Genomic DNA, 16,686 nt, shown 5'->3' with positions numbered 1-16,686 from the left:
GCCCACGTGGGCATATTGGCTAGATTGGCTAGGCAAGGCAAAGGGAACACTTGTCACCTAATCCATTCACTGTGGAGATGATTTTTCTTGCTCTCCACCGCTGGATTGAATGCTCCTTGAGGACAGAAATTGCATTCACTTTCTTCATCATTTTATCCCCAGCCCAAGTACCTGGCACAGAAAAGGTGGCCAGTTAAAGGCTTATGGAGTAAATGGACGAATTGCTGAAGGGTGAAAATCACCAACTGGGCACAATAATGGAGTCGTGGGCAGGGTTTGTGCATTCTCCTGGGAGTTTTGAACATGGTCCAGGAGTAGACCTGTAAATAGTCTCTCTCTTAATGCTCATGTGTCCCAGGGACTTTTCAAAATAGACCCCATGACACTGACCATCAATGGTCCTTACTTTCTCATAACAGCAAAGCAGAGGCCACTCCTGGTTCCAGCCAGAGCCCCTGAACTGGGTATGGCTGGAGTGAGAAGGCGTCAACATGCTCCTGGCCATTCGCACACTGTTTCTTCTAACTCATAGCAAGAATTTTCTTTTTTCTTCTTCTTCCTTTTGGTTTTTGTTTTTTTTTTTTTTTTGAGACGGAGTCTCACTCTTGTCACCCAGGCTGGAGTGCAATGGCACGATCTCGGCTCACTGCAACCTCCGCCTCCTGGGTTCAAGCGATTCCCCTGCCTCAGCCTCCCAAGTAGCTGGGATTACAGGCACCCGCCATCATGCCCAGCTAATTTTTGTATTTTTTTTTAAGTAGAGACTAAAAATACAACATGGTTTCACCATGTTCATGGCCTCATGGCCATGAACCATGGCCAGGCTCCTCTCAAACTCCTGACCTCAGATGATCTGCCCGCCTTGGTCTCCCAAAGTGTTGGGATTACAGGCGTGAGCCACCGCACCTGGCCAATAATTTTCTAAACACTTTTTCAAAAATTATCCAACTCCCAGTAACCAATGTCATGGAGTGAAGACCGGCACATATTTCTCTTCTCAGCTTTATTATGAAATGAGACATGGTTTGCTGTTTCCTGCCTTCCCAGGACCGGTGAATTAGGAAGGAGTCCCCAGCAGACACAGGGATTGCATCTGGTGAAGCTGTGGTGCGTCCCGACGTGGCAATGCTGGTTCTTCATTTTGCTAGCTCTGCTCCACTTATCTGAATTTAGCAGCCTGTTGACTCCAAAGACTAGAATCCAGCCAAGCCTAGGGCGATGGTGTCAGGGCATTCATGCCCGGGTCCCAGAAGCGTGCACACCAGCAGACTGGCAAGAAAAACGCAAGCGGGCGAATCTCCCTTCCCTCTTGGGTCATGGGGCCCCTGCAGGTTAGGAGCTGGGTCTGGACATCAGTCTGTTGTAGCCACCTGGCTTGGAGCAAATATCCCAACTCGTCCATGCCTGGGTTTTCTCATCTGGGAGATGAATACTTGATAATCCCAAATTTCATTCCGGTTCTTAAAAAGAAAAACAAAAATTGTGATTTTAAGACTATATAAATTCTGTGGTTATACTGGATTTCTGTGCTGCATTTAGAATCTATCAGAATATCACACCCCATTAACTTGGTTTTTGAGTCATCATGGGCTGAGGGGGGAAATTCCACCTTATGTATAAAAAAGTGTCCCTGGAATGTGATGATTTGCCTCCCCCGAAAAGATGTTATAGGAAGATGAGGTGGGTGGGATCTGCTTTGAGAATTGTGCAATTCCTCTGAGTCATATTCTGATATCAATGCAGATTTATAAGGTATGTGATGGTGACAGAGTCTGTGGTGAGTGCGGCCGACACCCAATGAGGATGGAGTTTGCCCCAGGCACAAACAGGTCATCCTGACCTTCATCTTTGTGTCTCTTAGGCAATAGCAACAAATGTGGAGCACGTTTCCATTTTGATTCTTAAAACATTGAGTGACAGGCCAGGGCATTTCCATTTAACTGGATTTTTCAATTATTTTGAGTCCAGCTAATACATTAGTTAGATTGAGATTTTATTGTCAAGATAATGGTTGTAATGAACCTGGACTTGATGGAATTGCTAAAGTTTGTTGATCCAGAGCAGTTTGATTTTGTTGTCACATAGCTCCCCCTCAATAGGTTTGCACAAGCAAGTGCTCAATAAATCTCTTTGCACCAGGTACAAATCGATGATCTTGTCCTTCATCTCTTCTTCCCAAAGCAATAGCAACAATTGTGGTGTACTTTCCAATTTAATTCTCCAAACATTGAGATGAGCCCATCTGGAAAGCCTGGAAATATGTTTTCAAATCGCAGCCCAGGTTCTCACCCCGTCCCTTGTTCGCCTGACTGTGAAGGAGGAAGATAACACTGACCCAGAGGGTTGGTTAAAACAACAGAACTTCTCTTAGCTCCCTATCATGACTGGTGTTTTTAAAAGTCTGTAACCAGGCCGGGCACGGTGGCTCACACCTGTAATCCCAGCACTTTGGGAGGCCGAGGCAGGCAGATCACAAGGTCAGGAGATTGAAACCATCCTGGCTAACACGGTGAAACCCCGTCTCTACTAAAAATACAAAAAAATGAGCCGGGCGTGGTGGCGGGCACCTGTAGTCCCAGCTACTCGGGAGGCTGAGGCAGGAGAATGGCGTGAACCGGGGAGGTGGAGCTTGCAGTGAGCCGAGATGGCACCACCGCACCCCAGCCTGGGGACAGAGCGAGACTCCGTCTCAAAATAAATAAATAAAAATAAAAGTCTGTAACCAACTATCAGCAAATTATTTCCTAAAGAAATGATGACTTTGGGGCATTACATTTCCTAGCCTAGAAGGCACTTTCTTTTAAACGGTGTCATTGATCTTGCTTGGGCAACATTCTGCACCTTTCTGTCTACTCACAGAGAAAGTCAAAGGCACTCAGCTTCCCTCCGATTAGAAACTGGTGGAGAGAGAGCCCCCAGTCCTCCAGAGGGAGAGGTCTTCCCATTTCGGGACAATAGGAGCGACAAAGAGCCTCAGGACACAGGAAGGTGGGGAAGGATGTGGAGTTCTTGGGCTGAGAAGAGATGAATAATACATTGGAAAGCAAACACAAGCATTATTTCTCTTCTAATCAGGATCATGAAACATTTTACAAATTAACCACTTTCCTCCGACACTTACCACGTTGAGTGGCTCTAGGTAGAGCCATCAGGGCGGACTCTGCCATCTGCATTTAGAAAATTGCCTATACATTTATTAAAGTGAAATTCACCCATTAATTAATGCTGTTCTCCCTGAAGACTCTCATTAGCACATTGAGCTAATTACTGAAAACACAGGCCCAAGGGTTGGGTGGGTTTTTTTGTTTTTTTTTTTTTTCTATTATGGTAAAATTTGCTCCAGCCTGACCGTTGTAGGATTTAAAAAGAGAAACAGCAGAGTCACAATAACCTTTGAATGCAGGAATTGAATCAACTTTCAGACGACTTTTCTTGTTGGTCGTCTTTTCCTTCTCCGTGGGAGGCACATGCAGCTGCTATTTCAGCAAGAAAGATTTCCAGTCTAGGAAAGGCCTAAACATCTAGCCATCACCAGAGTCTTCTGATAACTCAGCTGCTGGGTGTCGATGTGTTAGGAAATACATTTGGAATGAGACCCAGGCCAGTGTCTATGTAGCGTGTCCCCTTACACATTTATTTTCTCTTCTCCGCCATCAGTGTGGTTCCTGCATGGCCTTTTCCTCCAGCAGAAAACAAGAGGGACCCAATAGATATAAAAGGGTTAGAGAGATTTGTAAGACTTTCAACTGAAAGCATCTTAAACTGTTCTGGGATTGAGCCATCAGGGGAGTGGGAAGCAGGGCCTGTGTTGGGGGAAGAATTGTGGCACAGACCTGGCCCAGGAAACACAGGCACAGCCTTGTGCACATCTGTTAACCTTAGTGGGTCTTTGGTGCTTAAAGGAAGCCTCTTACATCACCCTCTTTTACATTGAAGAATAATTTAACATGAGTTCTGAGTTGCAATTATGACTAGTTTAAAATATATGTGGGCCGGGCACAGTGCCTCACACACGTAATCCCAGCGCTTTGGGAGACTGAGACGGGCGGATCACCAGAGGTCAGGAGTTCGAGACCAGCCTGGCCAACATGGTGAAACCCCATCTCTACTAAAAATACGAAAAAAAAATATTAGCTGGGTGTGGTGGCACGCGCCTGTAATCCCAGATACTCAGGAGGCTGAGGCAGGAGAATCATTTGAACCCAGGAGGTGGCGGTTACAGTGGGCCAAGATTGCACCACTGCGCTCCAACCTGGGTGACAGACTGAGACTCCATTAAAAAAAAAAAAAAAAAGTGATATTAAGTGAAAAAAGCATAACAGAAAATTGTATTAATCCTATCACTGCAATTAGATAAAATTACCTCTGCATTTAGCCAAGAACAGGAAGGGAAACAGGAAAAATAGAAATGGTCAGTTCATTCAAGTTGCAGTGGGATGATTTTTCTCTTCTATCCTTAAACAAGTGAAATGTCGACATTTCCATTTCCAAGCGCATTCTCTTCCTGGCATTTTGACCCTGCTCCTAGGCCTGCCCACACCAGATCCTTGCAGTGGTGCTGAAGGTGGTCGGCTGAGTGAGGGCCCCCATAGGATGCCCCTGGCCTGATCCCCAGAACTTCAAATGTTGCCTCATACAGCAAAATGGACTTTGCAGATGGGACTGAGTACAGATCCCGCGTTATCCACGTGCGCCCCCATCATCACAAGGGTCCTGTTGAGAGGGAAGCAGAGGAGATTAGACTACAGAAGTAAGAGATGGGGCAAGGGAAGCAAGGGGTAGAAGGGTGTAAGGCAGGGGGATCAGCCAAGGAATTCAGCAGCTTCTAGAAGTTGGAATAAGCAAGGAAATGGAATCCCCCGAGAGCCTCCAGGAAATACCAGTTGGCTGACAGCTGGATGTTCACTGAGCGAAACTGAGCTTGAACGACTGGCTTCCAGAACGTAAGAGAATACATATATGTTGTTTCCAGCCACTCGGTTTGTGTTCATTCGTGACGGTGGCAATATGACACCAGCACACTGGGTGTCCTTGAGTGTATGGTAAGAGGGCTACGTGTCACCCTGCAGCCTGGCCTGCAGCTCCACTTTCTTGCCTTATACAGCCCGGCTGACTGTAGGATGAAATTTTTTTGACATCCAAGAAGTAGCCGCAACATAATAGTAACTGAGCTTGGGGACAGGAGTGATTCAGTGTCCTCAATGTGCTGAGGGCTTTGGCCCTGAGGATTAGATATCTTAGTGAGCTTATACACTTTCTTATCTCCAAGCAGAACTACACTCCAAGCCTCTGTTTCCTTGTCTGTTAAATGGGGCTACCAATTCTCACTGGGTAGTTGGTGAAGGTAAAAGGAGATCATGTACATCAAAACACTAGCACATAGCATGGGGTAAACATTCTTCTCTCTCCTAGACAGTGTTATTTCAATACCCATGGGAGACACCTCCATAGCCACCTGCAAAGGGGTCCAATCCAGTCCCAGCCTACAGTGGCTGGCGATGTTCTGCTGGGGGTCTGGAAGCACCTGCAGACCCCATGCGTGCACCACACTCAGCTGCCTCACTCCCAGACATCACCATTCCACAACAGCTATGGAGTGCTGCCCGGGTGATGGGGTTAATGGCGTGGAAAACAGCACGAAGCTTGCCTTAACCAGGCAGGCCATTAACGGGTGGAAGATTTGTATTTGTAAAAGCAATAACAACTGCAATGTATGAGGAGTGACAGTGCCCAGGGGTGCCTTAGGGGGCCTCTGCCACCCCCGCTAAGCAACTCCAAATACATCTGTGATCTAAATAAAAACCAACACAGCTTCTAGACAAGGCCCCTGAGCCCTTTCCCAGGTAGCAATTCTGAAGCTGCCCTCAGGGATGGGAAATGAGACAGAACATGGGACAGGACAGGCTCCAGGAGGCTGTATGGTCCACCTTGCTTTGAGTAACTGCCTCTCAGTAAACACAGACTGCTTAATTCCACCCTACAGTCAGCCAGGTTGCATAAGGCAAGAAAGTAGAGCTGCAGGCCAGGCTGCAGGGCGATGCGTAGCTTTCAACTAGAGACTGGTTTTCTGGAGGTACATCTCAGAATGCATTTTTTTTCCTTTGAAACGATGTTACACGTTTTCACTCTAAGTAGGTCACCATATTTAGTGGCTGATCTGGAAACTTTACCACTAAGAAGAAATTCAAGAAATCCAAACAAGTGACAAATGAATCTTTGGAGCATGATCCATTTATATAAACTGGGTCCTGCCTATGATATACTTTTTTTTTTAAGTTTTTTTTATAGGTTATTGCAACAATCATTTATTCGTTTCATTCTTCTGTTAATTCATAATTCATTTATTCAGTCACCAAACGTTTGGTGAGCACCCACTCTGAGCAGGCTGTTGGGCTGGAGGACAGGCACACAGGGAGAGTGGCCATCTCGAGTCAGATTGCACATTGTGGAGCCTGCTCTTGGGCCCCCTGTCCGATGATGGAGATGCTCATGGTTACAATACTAAGTTCTGGTCCCGTGATGCCAGAAGGCAGCAGAAGGCTGCTTTTCCAGGTCTTTCTCTGAGAAGAGCCTCGGAGAGAGGAGATGCAAACAGAAAACCCAGTGGCATGAAAGAGAAGGGAGAAATTCTTTTTGAACAATTTTTAGTTGTAGAAAATCTCAAACATACAAAATAAACAGAATGAAGATAGTGAACCCCATGTTCCAAGTTCTCATCCACCAGCTCCAACAATTAGCAACATTCTGTCATTCTTGTTTCATCTCTATAGCTCCCTCATTCTCCACTTCCCGCACTCCATTATTATTGTAAAAGGTGCATACACTCAAATGCACTGACAGCTTAGCAGTATGATTTTGACACATAGACACACCCTTGTAATCCACACATTACACAAAACAGAACATTTCCCTTCTCCCAGAAAGCTTTCTTGGCTCCTTTCCCAGGTAATCTCCGCACCCCTCAGAGGTTCTGATTTTTTTTCCACCTTGGATTATTTTTGCCTGTTCTATTTATCGCCATATAAAGGCAATCATACAGTATATACTCTTTGCAGTATGCTACAAAAAAAGTACTATGCTGGCCGTGTTCACTCAGCATAATATCATTGGTGACATTCATCCATGTTGTTTCACGTGCCAGTGATTTGTCCTTTTAGTTGCTGAGTAGTACTCCATGAGAACACATATTTTTAAATCTCCTTTTGGACAGGCCACTCTAGTGGATTCTAAGAGGGGATCATGAAGACACAGAAGACAGGACCTCTGCCACTCTAAGGAACAAGCACCAAGGAAACGGACTCAGAGCTGAGGGGACAATGGCAGGTGCTGTTGGTTTTCTACCCAATAACCATCCTTCCTTTCTCTTGCTCTTGGAATTCCCTTTCGTCTGGTCAGTAGTATGCTCAGCCATGCGGGTTGACTTGTGATTGGTCTCAGCCATGCAGGTTGACTTTTGATTGGCCTCAGCCATGCAGGTTGACTTGTAATTGGTCTCAGCCATGCAGGTTGGCTTGTAATTGGTCTCAGTCATGCAGGTTGATTTGTGATTGGCCTCAGCCATGCAGGTTGACTTGTGATTGGTCTCAGCCATGCAGGTTAATTTGTGATTGGTCTCAGCCATACAGGCTGTTTTGTGATTGGCCTCAGCCATGCAGGTTGACTTGTAATTGGTCTCAGCCATGCAGATTGACTTGTAATTGGTCTCAGTCATGCAGGTTGATTTGTGATTGGTCTCAGCCATGCGGGTTGATTTTTGATTGGTCTTAGCCATGCAGGTTGACGTGTGATTAGTCTCAGCCATGCAGGTTGATCTATGATTGGTCTCAGCGGTGTAGGTTGATTTGGGATTGGCCAGTCCCCTCTTCTTGTTGACATCATTTAATCTAAGGCTGGGCTGTGGCCCAATTCTGGCAGTGAGGCATATGGAGAAATATGTTGGGGGCTCCTTCTCTAAGAGAGGTGCAGGGAGAGAAAGGTTTTGACAAACATCCCTTTCCTTCATGGGTGTTGTCAGGAGAAGTCAATGCTTGTGTCCATGAAGAAAAAAGACACCTGACGTACGGAGGGTGGCAGAAAAGAGTCGGGGTCTCAGTAACATTGTGGAGTTGCCAAACCCACCCTCGGGATGCCCACCTCCTAACTTTTTGTTAAGTAAACAATACATATTCTCCTGCTTAGGGGCCACTAGCAAAGTATTCTATTATTTGCAGCCAAGGTACCTATGGGCCAGGTAGAGAGAATGGTTAAACGTGTTTCAGGGAATATACCTGGAGTTATGGCAAAGGCAGTCTAGAGACCACTGTTCCATCACACCGTATGTGTCTCAGTCACAAGAAGTAAAGCAAAGTAGAAATAGAGCATGGGCTCGAGCACAAAAGGACGGGGGAACTCGAGGGCCCAGGGAAAGCCAGAGCTGGGCCTGGGCAGAGAGAAAGCTTTGTGAGGGATTGGAAACATTTTTTAAATATCCACACTAATCCAAAAATACGGAGCTTTGTGGTTTTGGCCAGTGCTAGGGTGTCTTGTCACCCTGTCACAATTACTCACAGGATGCAAAAAGAAGCCCTTATTTTTGGTGGAGAAACTACAATTTGAAGTGTCAACTCCCACTTCCTGGGAAGTACCAGAATAAGAGTGTCACACCGTGTTAAAAAAACATTTTAAGAATGCTCTATTTATGAAGCATTTTGCAATCAAAGTTTAGAATATGTATTTAATGAAAACCAGGTTTTCCATGGTGGCTGGGAGTTTTCATGCCATAAGAATATTAAAGATACAGTCCCTGAGTCTGTACACATGTAAAGGAGCTTGTTCTGTCCTACAACCTTCTTCCTTGCCTGTTTGACTCCAGGGTGGAGCTTTCCAATCAGTGTCTGCAAATGGGTTACAGGTGTGACCGATAAATTGCTCCCTTCCACCTTTGCGGCAGCCAGGTAGGACTTGGGCCAGCCATTGCCCCGAAGCCAGTTGGCAGTAAGTAACATCAAACATGTACCCCTATTTTCTATGCATCTCATGGCATGGAAATGTTTGGGGGGCCCTGCTCCAAAGGCTGTAAATGTTAATAGATGCTCAGACATCCAACTGTCTTTGCAGCTAGGGGTAGTCATGTGACACAGCTCTGGCCATTAAGCTTTAAGCTGAAGGTGCTGCCTCCAGCCCTTGCTTCCTCCTCCTCCTGGATGTAGAACAGGGATCCACAAACTGTGGCCCGCAGGCCCAGTTCCACCTGCTGCCTAGTTTCATAAATAGTGTTTTGGAATGCAGCTATGCCCATTTATATAACATGTGTGTGACTATTTCATGCTGCAATGGCAGAGGTGAGTAGCTGTAGCAAAGACCTACGGCCCACACTTCACGGACTGGAGTAGGGCTCTTAAACAAGGGCTTGGGAATGGGTTTGCCCTTTTCTGTTCTTCGCCACGTGAGGGCACAGCGTTCATCATCATTTGGCCCCTTCAAAGTCTGCTGACACCCGATACAGAAGATGCAACAGGCAACTTATGGCCGTGAGGACAGAAGTCCCACAGGGAGGACAGCAGAGCAGGTAAGAAAGGAGCCTGAGTCCCTCAACAAACCCCTTGTACCCGCCTGGCCAGCCCAAGTCAAGGATGCCTGGAGCATGACACAAACTTTCCTTATATTTAAGACACTGCAGTCAGGTTTTCTGCAATACTGTCTTCTACAGAAAATCACTGTATCAATTGGGGGTGTTAGGTGCAAATAACAGCGGTGTTTAAGCAGAAAAGGAGCTTCCGATAGGACGTTAGGTAACGCAAGGGTCTCTGGCAGGGCTGAAAATCCAGGCTCTGGAGCTACACAACCAGGGAAAAGGCCCAGCGACATCACAGGGTCTATTTTAGCAAAAGCACCACTGCTCCTTGTTCACTGATGATATCCAGAACCAGGTCCCAACTCTGCACCATTGCTGTCCCCCAAATAAATAGATGCCTCTGTCAGCATGTGGCACAGACTGTGTGGCTTAAAACACAGAGATTTAGGCCGGGCGCGGAGGCTCATGCCTGTAATCCCACCACTTTGGGAGGCCAAGGAGGGTGGATCACCTGAGGTCAGGAGTTCGAGACCAGCCTGACCAGCATGGCGAAACCCCATCTCTACTAAAAATACAAAATTAGCCAGGCATGTTGTCGCATGCCTATAATCCCAGCTACTCAGGAAGCTGAGGCAGGAAAATCGCTTGAACTTGGGAGGTGGAGGTTGCCGTGAGCTGAGATTGTGCCATTGCACTCTAGCCTGGCAATAAGAGCAAGACTCATCTCAAAAAACAAAAAACAACAACAACAACCCAGAAATTTATTTATCACAGTTCTGCAGGCTGGGTGGCCTAGATCAAGGCACCAATAGGTTCAGTTTTCTGGTGAGGGCCTGGTCTCTCTGCCCGGTCTCCTCCGGAGGGGATGAACCCTGTGTCCTCACACAGCGGAAGAACAGAATAGGGCAAACCCATTCCCTCAACAGCCCTAGTCCAATCCATGAGAACTTTGCCCTCATGTCTTAATCACCTCCAAAAGGCCCCATTTCTTAATACTGTCACACTAGCCATGAAGTTTCAATGTATGAATCTGGGGGGAAGCGTTCAGATCACAGCAGCAGGCCTCTCTCCTTGGCTTGCAGACAGTGCGTTCTTGCCGTGTCCTCACATGGCCTTTCCTCTGTGTGTCCACATCCCTCGTGCTTCTTCCTCTTCCTGTAAGGACATTCGTCCTACTGAATTAGGCCCCCATCCTTATGTTCTCGTTTAACCTTAATTGCTTACTTAAAGGCTTTATCTTTACTAGGGCTTCAACATAGATTTTTAGGGGAACACAATCAGTCCCTAACACCTTGCTTACCCAAGTCCACGTCTCATGGGAATACACCTGACTGGCAGAGACAAGGTCCCGTGCCTGGAGCCTAGTTTCAGGGAATTCCTGGAATGCACATTTTCTGGTTTCTGCTATAGGAAGGCAAGACTCCTATACGGAGAATTACCACAATTAGGGCAAGGTGGTTGTCTTGGTCTGTTTTTCTGCAGGTATAACAGAATACAGACTGGGTAATTTATAATGAAAAAATATTTCTTTGGCTCATGGCTATGCAGGCTGGGAAGGCGAAAACCAGGGGGCCACATCTGGCAAGGGTCTTCTTGCTGTATCATAACGTGGAAGGCATCACATGGCAACAGGCCAGAGCAAGCGAGACTGAGAGGGAAAGGGGGCCCAACTCTCGCAGTAACAAACCCACTCCCATGGCAATACCGTTGCTCCATTCATGAGAGCACAGCCTGCATGACTAATCACCTCTTAATAGCGTGACAGTGGCAATTACATTTCAATATGAGTTTCAGAGGCATCATTCAAACCATGGCAGTGCTCAAAACATTAAGCAGCCACAAATGACCAATGTTCACTCCAGCAGCTCCATACCAACAGAGTCCGGATCAGCAGCGTTCTCAACTTTGTCACACTGTTTTCTAGGCTGCTTTATGAGTGAAACAGGTTCCAGATCCCTCCCTCCAGTGGAGCTGTGCTCCAGGAGAGGTTATTCACATAGATAACAATGCATCTCTCCTGTTTTTTCTAAAGAGAAAAATAAAAATATATTTTAAAAAAACGCAGCAATGTGAATGCTGCCCCTAGAGTAGTGTAATGTGGCAGCCCTGTGGCCAATTTTGCCTGCTTCTGGATCTGGAGCTCAGTAGACTTGTGGTTTTATGTAATAATGCCTTCACGTTTCTATCCTGACTCTGGTTCCCAGACATGTTTATCTTGTTTTTAAGATAGTTATGTCTTTCACATGTTGCTAAAGATGTTTTGTCTATCATTGTTATGTATTCAGAGCACAAAAGGAAGTGGGGGATGACTTCCATGTGAACCAATTTTTCTACCATAACCAAAACCATATATAGCAAAGTTGTTTAACTTTGCTATATACGACGTTATTTAAATTCATCATCTGTTCAGCTTTTATATAAAAGTAATTTTTTTAATTAACATAGATTTTTCTCATGGAACATAAGATTACATAAACATAGTGCTGATAAAATAAAAGAGAATAGAAAGCCCAGGGACAGATGTATACGGTAATTTAGTAGATAATAACAAACACGGTTCCATTAATTGAACATTGTCTACATGCAGGTGTTGGGAGACAATTCTTCTTGGGTCTCTCACTTTTCTGCAAGTCTTGTGGGGAAGTAACTCTCCTTTGTTTTAGATTATCTTTTTATGGCTCTTCATTTAGCAAATATCCTTGGAAAATAGAAAGAGGTGCTCCCATAGAGCAAAGGGCAGGCATGCTTACTGAATGCTTTAGAAAATTTGGATAAGCTAAACTCAGAGTTCCTCCCCACTGCATGTTTAGGTAATTATCTGGACTGATCCTTTCACCACCATGGGACTTCAGTCAAGGAAAACTGATGCACATATGGTGATACTCTTGCTGCCTGCTATGCATTAAATAATAATAAAGTCCTTTGTTTCTGATCCAGGAGTCTCGTGTCTTCTGCCAACATCTGTGAAACTGGCAGGCTAACTTGTCAGCTGGCAAGTAGAGTAAAATCTCAGGCTCTTCACGGTTATTCAACAGGATACTTATTAGGAATTTTGCATTTATTATATTATTTAATCATTATAACTCTACAAAGTAGCTGTTATTATCTCCATTTTACAGATGATAAAAGCAATGTTTAAAGAGATTAAGTAACTTGTCCAAGGTCAAACAAGAATTCATCTCGGCTGGGCACAATGGCTCACGCCTGTAATCCCAGCACTTTGGGAGGCTGAGGCGGGTGGATCAAAAGGTCAAGAGATCGAGACCATACTGGCTAACACGGTGAAACCCCATCTCTATTAAAAATACAAAAAAGTAGCCGGGCGTGGTGGCAGGTGCCTGTAGTCCCAGCTACTCGGGAGGCTGAGGCAGGAGAATGGCCAGAACCCAGGAGGCAGAGCTTACAGTGAGCCAAGATCACGCCACTACACTCCAGCCTGGGTGACAGAGCAAGACTCTGTCTCCAAAAAAAAAAAGAATTCACCTCTGGACCAGGATTTGAGTTCAGGACTGTTTCAGTGTTGTACAGATTATGACTTATTAGGGGAAATAAAGTTAAATTCCTATCTCATAATATAGGTTAAAATTTCACATGCAATACAGAGTAAAATGTAAACAAACAAAACCCAGCAAATATGCATATCTGATTTTTAGATGCATAAGAACTTATCTAAGCACAAATAAAGTTTAAGACCAAATTGAATCATTCTGAATATGTCAAAGGGCACTATTGAAAGGCAAATGAAAAACTGGGAAAATATTTGAATGAAATAGGATAAGGAATTAATATCTTTAATATGTGAAAAGTTTATGAAAATCAACAAGAAAAATATTAAGTCTGCCTTAGAAAAATGAGTAAAAGACTTACAAAGCAACTTATAGAAGTTATATAAATAGTAAAAACAAAAACTATCTCCCCCAATTCCATATATGTTCTACAGTTTCAAATAAATTGAATCATAATGGACAAAAATAAGCATATAGAAAAAATGTTCGACTTCAACATTAATGAAGTGCTACCTCTAAATACTCTTCTTTTTAACAAATTGGCTAATTTGTTTTGTTTTGTTTTGAGACGGAGTCTTGCTCTGTCGCCCAGGCTGGAGTGAGTGGCGGGATCTCAGCTCACTGCAGGCTCCGCCTCCCGGGTTCCCGCCATTCTCCTGCCTCAGCCTCCCGAGTAGCTGGGACTACAGTCGCCCGCCAACACGCCCGGCTCATTTTTTTGTATTTTTAGTAGAGACGGGGTTTCACCGTGTTAGCCAGGATGGTCTGGATCTCCTGACTTTGTGATCCACCCACCTCAGCCTCCCAAAGTGCTGGGATTACAGGCATGAGCCACCATGCCTGGCCACTAATTTTTTTAGATTAAAATATGCTGTATTGCTGCAGTTACAATGAAATGGTTATTGTGCACGACTGATGAAAGTGTACATTATACAACTGTTCTAGAGCAGGGATCCCTGTACCGGTCCGTGACCTGTTAGGAACTGGCCCACACAGCAGGAGACTTGCTATAAACCTACTAATACAAGGTTTCAGAAGAATACTTACTGATACACGCTATATAACAGAATGTTAATTTTTAAAAGCAGAATTTAAAACTATACATATGTATGATCCATTTGTATTACACTTACCTATCAAAAATAGAACCATCTGAGGAACTGGGAATAAATGTAAACATGAGGCTAAATGAGGTTTATGAGAGATAAACAGATTCTCTCTCAGTTGTCAGGTGTGGGTAGGTTTATTTTGTCCTACTCAGTTTGCTCCAGGTAGCCTTTTTTTCCATCATGACTACAATTTCAATGCTGAGGCAGCCCCCAAATGCCCCAAGTTATCTTCACAGTTGAGGGTGGAGGTGTGGGTGGGAGGAGGCTTCCCTCCTGTTTCATTTCTTTAATTCCTGCCTTGGCTCATAAAATAGGATCTTCTATGTACATTTGTACCACTCAGAGAAATACTATAGAAGGAGCTTCAGATGCCTCGCCTCCTTTTTCACTCCTCATCCTAATCTGTTTTCTGTTGCTTATAACAGAACACCTGAAGCTGGGTAATTTATAAAGAAAAGAAATTTCTTTTTTACACTCATGAAGGTTTAGAAGGTCACGGTCGAGGGGCTGCATCTGGTGAGGGCCTTCCTGCTGGTGGGGATTCTCTGCAGAGTCCCCAGGCAGTGCAGGGCATCACATGTCAGGGGCTGAGCAAGCTCACATGCTAGTTCAGATCTCTCTTCCACTTCCTATAAAGCAGCCAGTCCTATTATCATGATAGCCCATTAATTCACTAGTCCATGAATAGTTTAATCCATTCATGAGAGTAGAGCCCTGTCATGATCCAGTCATCCTGTGAAGGCCCCACCTCTCAATACTGCCCCTTTGGGGATTAAATTTCAACATGAGTTTTGGATGGGATGGACATTCAAAGCATAGCGCTCCCCTACAAGGGAGCAGTAGTAATCTAATTGGTGAGACCCTCCGTCTATTGGACCACAGTGGCAGAGGTAAGACCACTGTGCCAAAAAAGCAACACCAGCCCCAGCTCTCCTCTCCTGTTCCTTGGATCTGTTCGCCCTTGGGGATGCCCCTTCTGAGTTAGAGGACTTCCCCTTCCTGCTTCTCGACCTGCTGGCAATGAGGACTTTCAGTTGGTGACTTTGGGAAAGGGAGAAGAAAGCTCCTACCTTGCCAGGGGCAGACTAGTTTTCATATGAGCTTCAGTTGTAAACCTGATCCTCTCTGGCCCCTGAAGTTGTTCTCAGTTTGGTGGAACTTGGAAGCAAGGGCTGAGAGGGACTCCATTCTGAAACTTCAGTTCCCTCGTTTATGAAAATGACTACAAAGTCGTTTTTAACTAATGTAACATTTTCATCTTTGTAATCTGGCAGGTGATATTAGTCTAGGAAAAAATTACCTGGCATGGGCCGGGCATGGTGGCTCACGTCTGTAGTCCTAGCACTTTGGGAGGCCAAAGTGGGCGGATCACAAGGTCAGGAGATCCAGACCATCCTGGCTAACACAATGAAACCCCGTCTCTACTAAAAATACAAAAAATGAGCCGGACGTGGTGGCGGGTGCCTGTAGTCCCAGCTACTCTGGAGGCTGAGGCAGGAGAATGGCGTGAACCCAGGAGGTGGAGTTTGCAGTGAGCCAAGATCGAGCCACTGCATTCCAGCCTGGGCAACAGAGCGAGACTCCGTCTCAGAAAACAACAACAACAAATTACCTGGCATGATTCAAGTGCATCGTGCTAACAGGCAGGGGGGTAGGGTGGGAGGGAAAGGGATAAGCTGGCAGCTCACAGGCTCTTTAGCCCAGTGATAGGTGGTGTCCAGTCTGTGGCTTCTCTGCCCTCAGACCTACTACTCCTCCCTCCTCTGCCCTGCTTGGTATCACAGTGGGCTTCAGGGGCAGCTACTGCCAGCCGGGTTTGGTGTAGGAGGTGCTGGTACAAGAGGAAGGAAGGGAGAAGCCAGGACATTCCTCCCCACCCCTGTGGTTTTGTTAGCCTTAGATTCACCAGAAACGCTCAGTCCAAGTGTATGGAGTGGCTTCCTGCTGGTACTAACCTCTCAGTGGCTTCATGGTCCTGGTTGGCCTCTTAGCTCTTCCTTCACTTATGAAGCCAATTCCTAAATTTATTTTCCTCATTTTAAATATTCGGAGATATTTTCATTTTCCTGGTTGGACCTTGACTGCTAATGTCTGCTATGAGCTGAATGTGTCCCTCAAAATCCATATGTTGGAAACTTAATCCCTATGCAACAGTGTTGGGAGGTGTTTGGGTCACAAGGGCTCTGCTCTTTCGAATAAATTAATACCGTTTTAAAAGGGCTTGACGGCAGAAGGTGGGTTCTTTTTTGCCCTTCCATCTTCTGCCATGTGAGGACTCAGCAAGAAGGCCCTTGCCAGATGACAGTGCCTTGATCTTGAACTACTCAGCCTCCAGAGCTGTGAGAAACAAGTTTATGTTCTTTATAAATTACCCAGTGTTAGATATTCTGATATAGCAGCACAAAATGGACTAAGACAGTATTAGTTTGATTGTGGCCTTAAAGCCTGGGCATGGAGGTATTCCAACTGCTTGGATTGAGGGCTGCTCAGGGCTGAGTGTCAGACCTAGGAGGTGTTA

Source organism: Theropithecus gelada, chromosome 17 (genome assembly GCF_003255815.1).
Source record: "Theropithecus gelada isolate Dixy chromosome 17, Tgel_1.0, whole genome shotgun sequence".
Lineage (NCBI taxonomy): Eukaryota > Metazoa > Chordata > Mammalia > Primates > Cercopithecidae > Theropithecus > Theropithecus gelada.
This window is presented reverse-complemented; position numbering follows the sequence as displayed.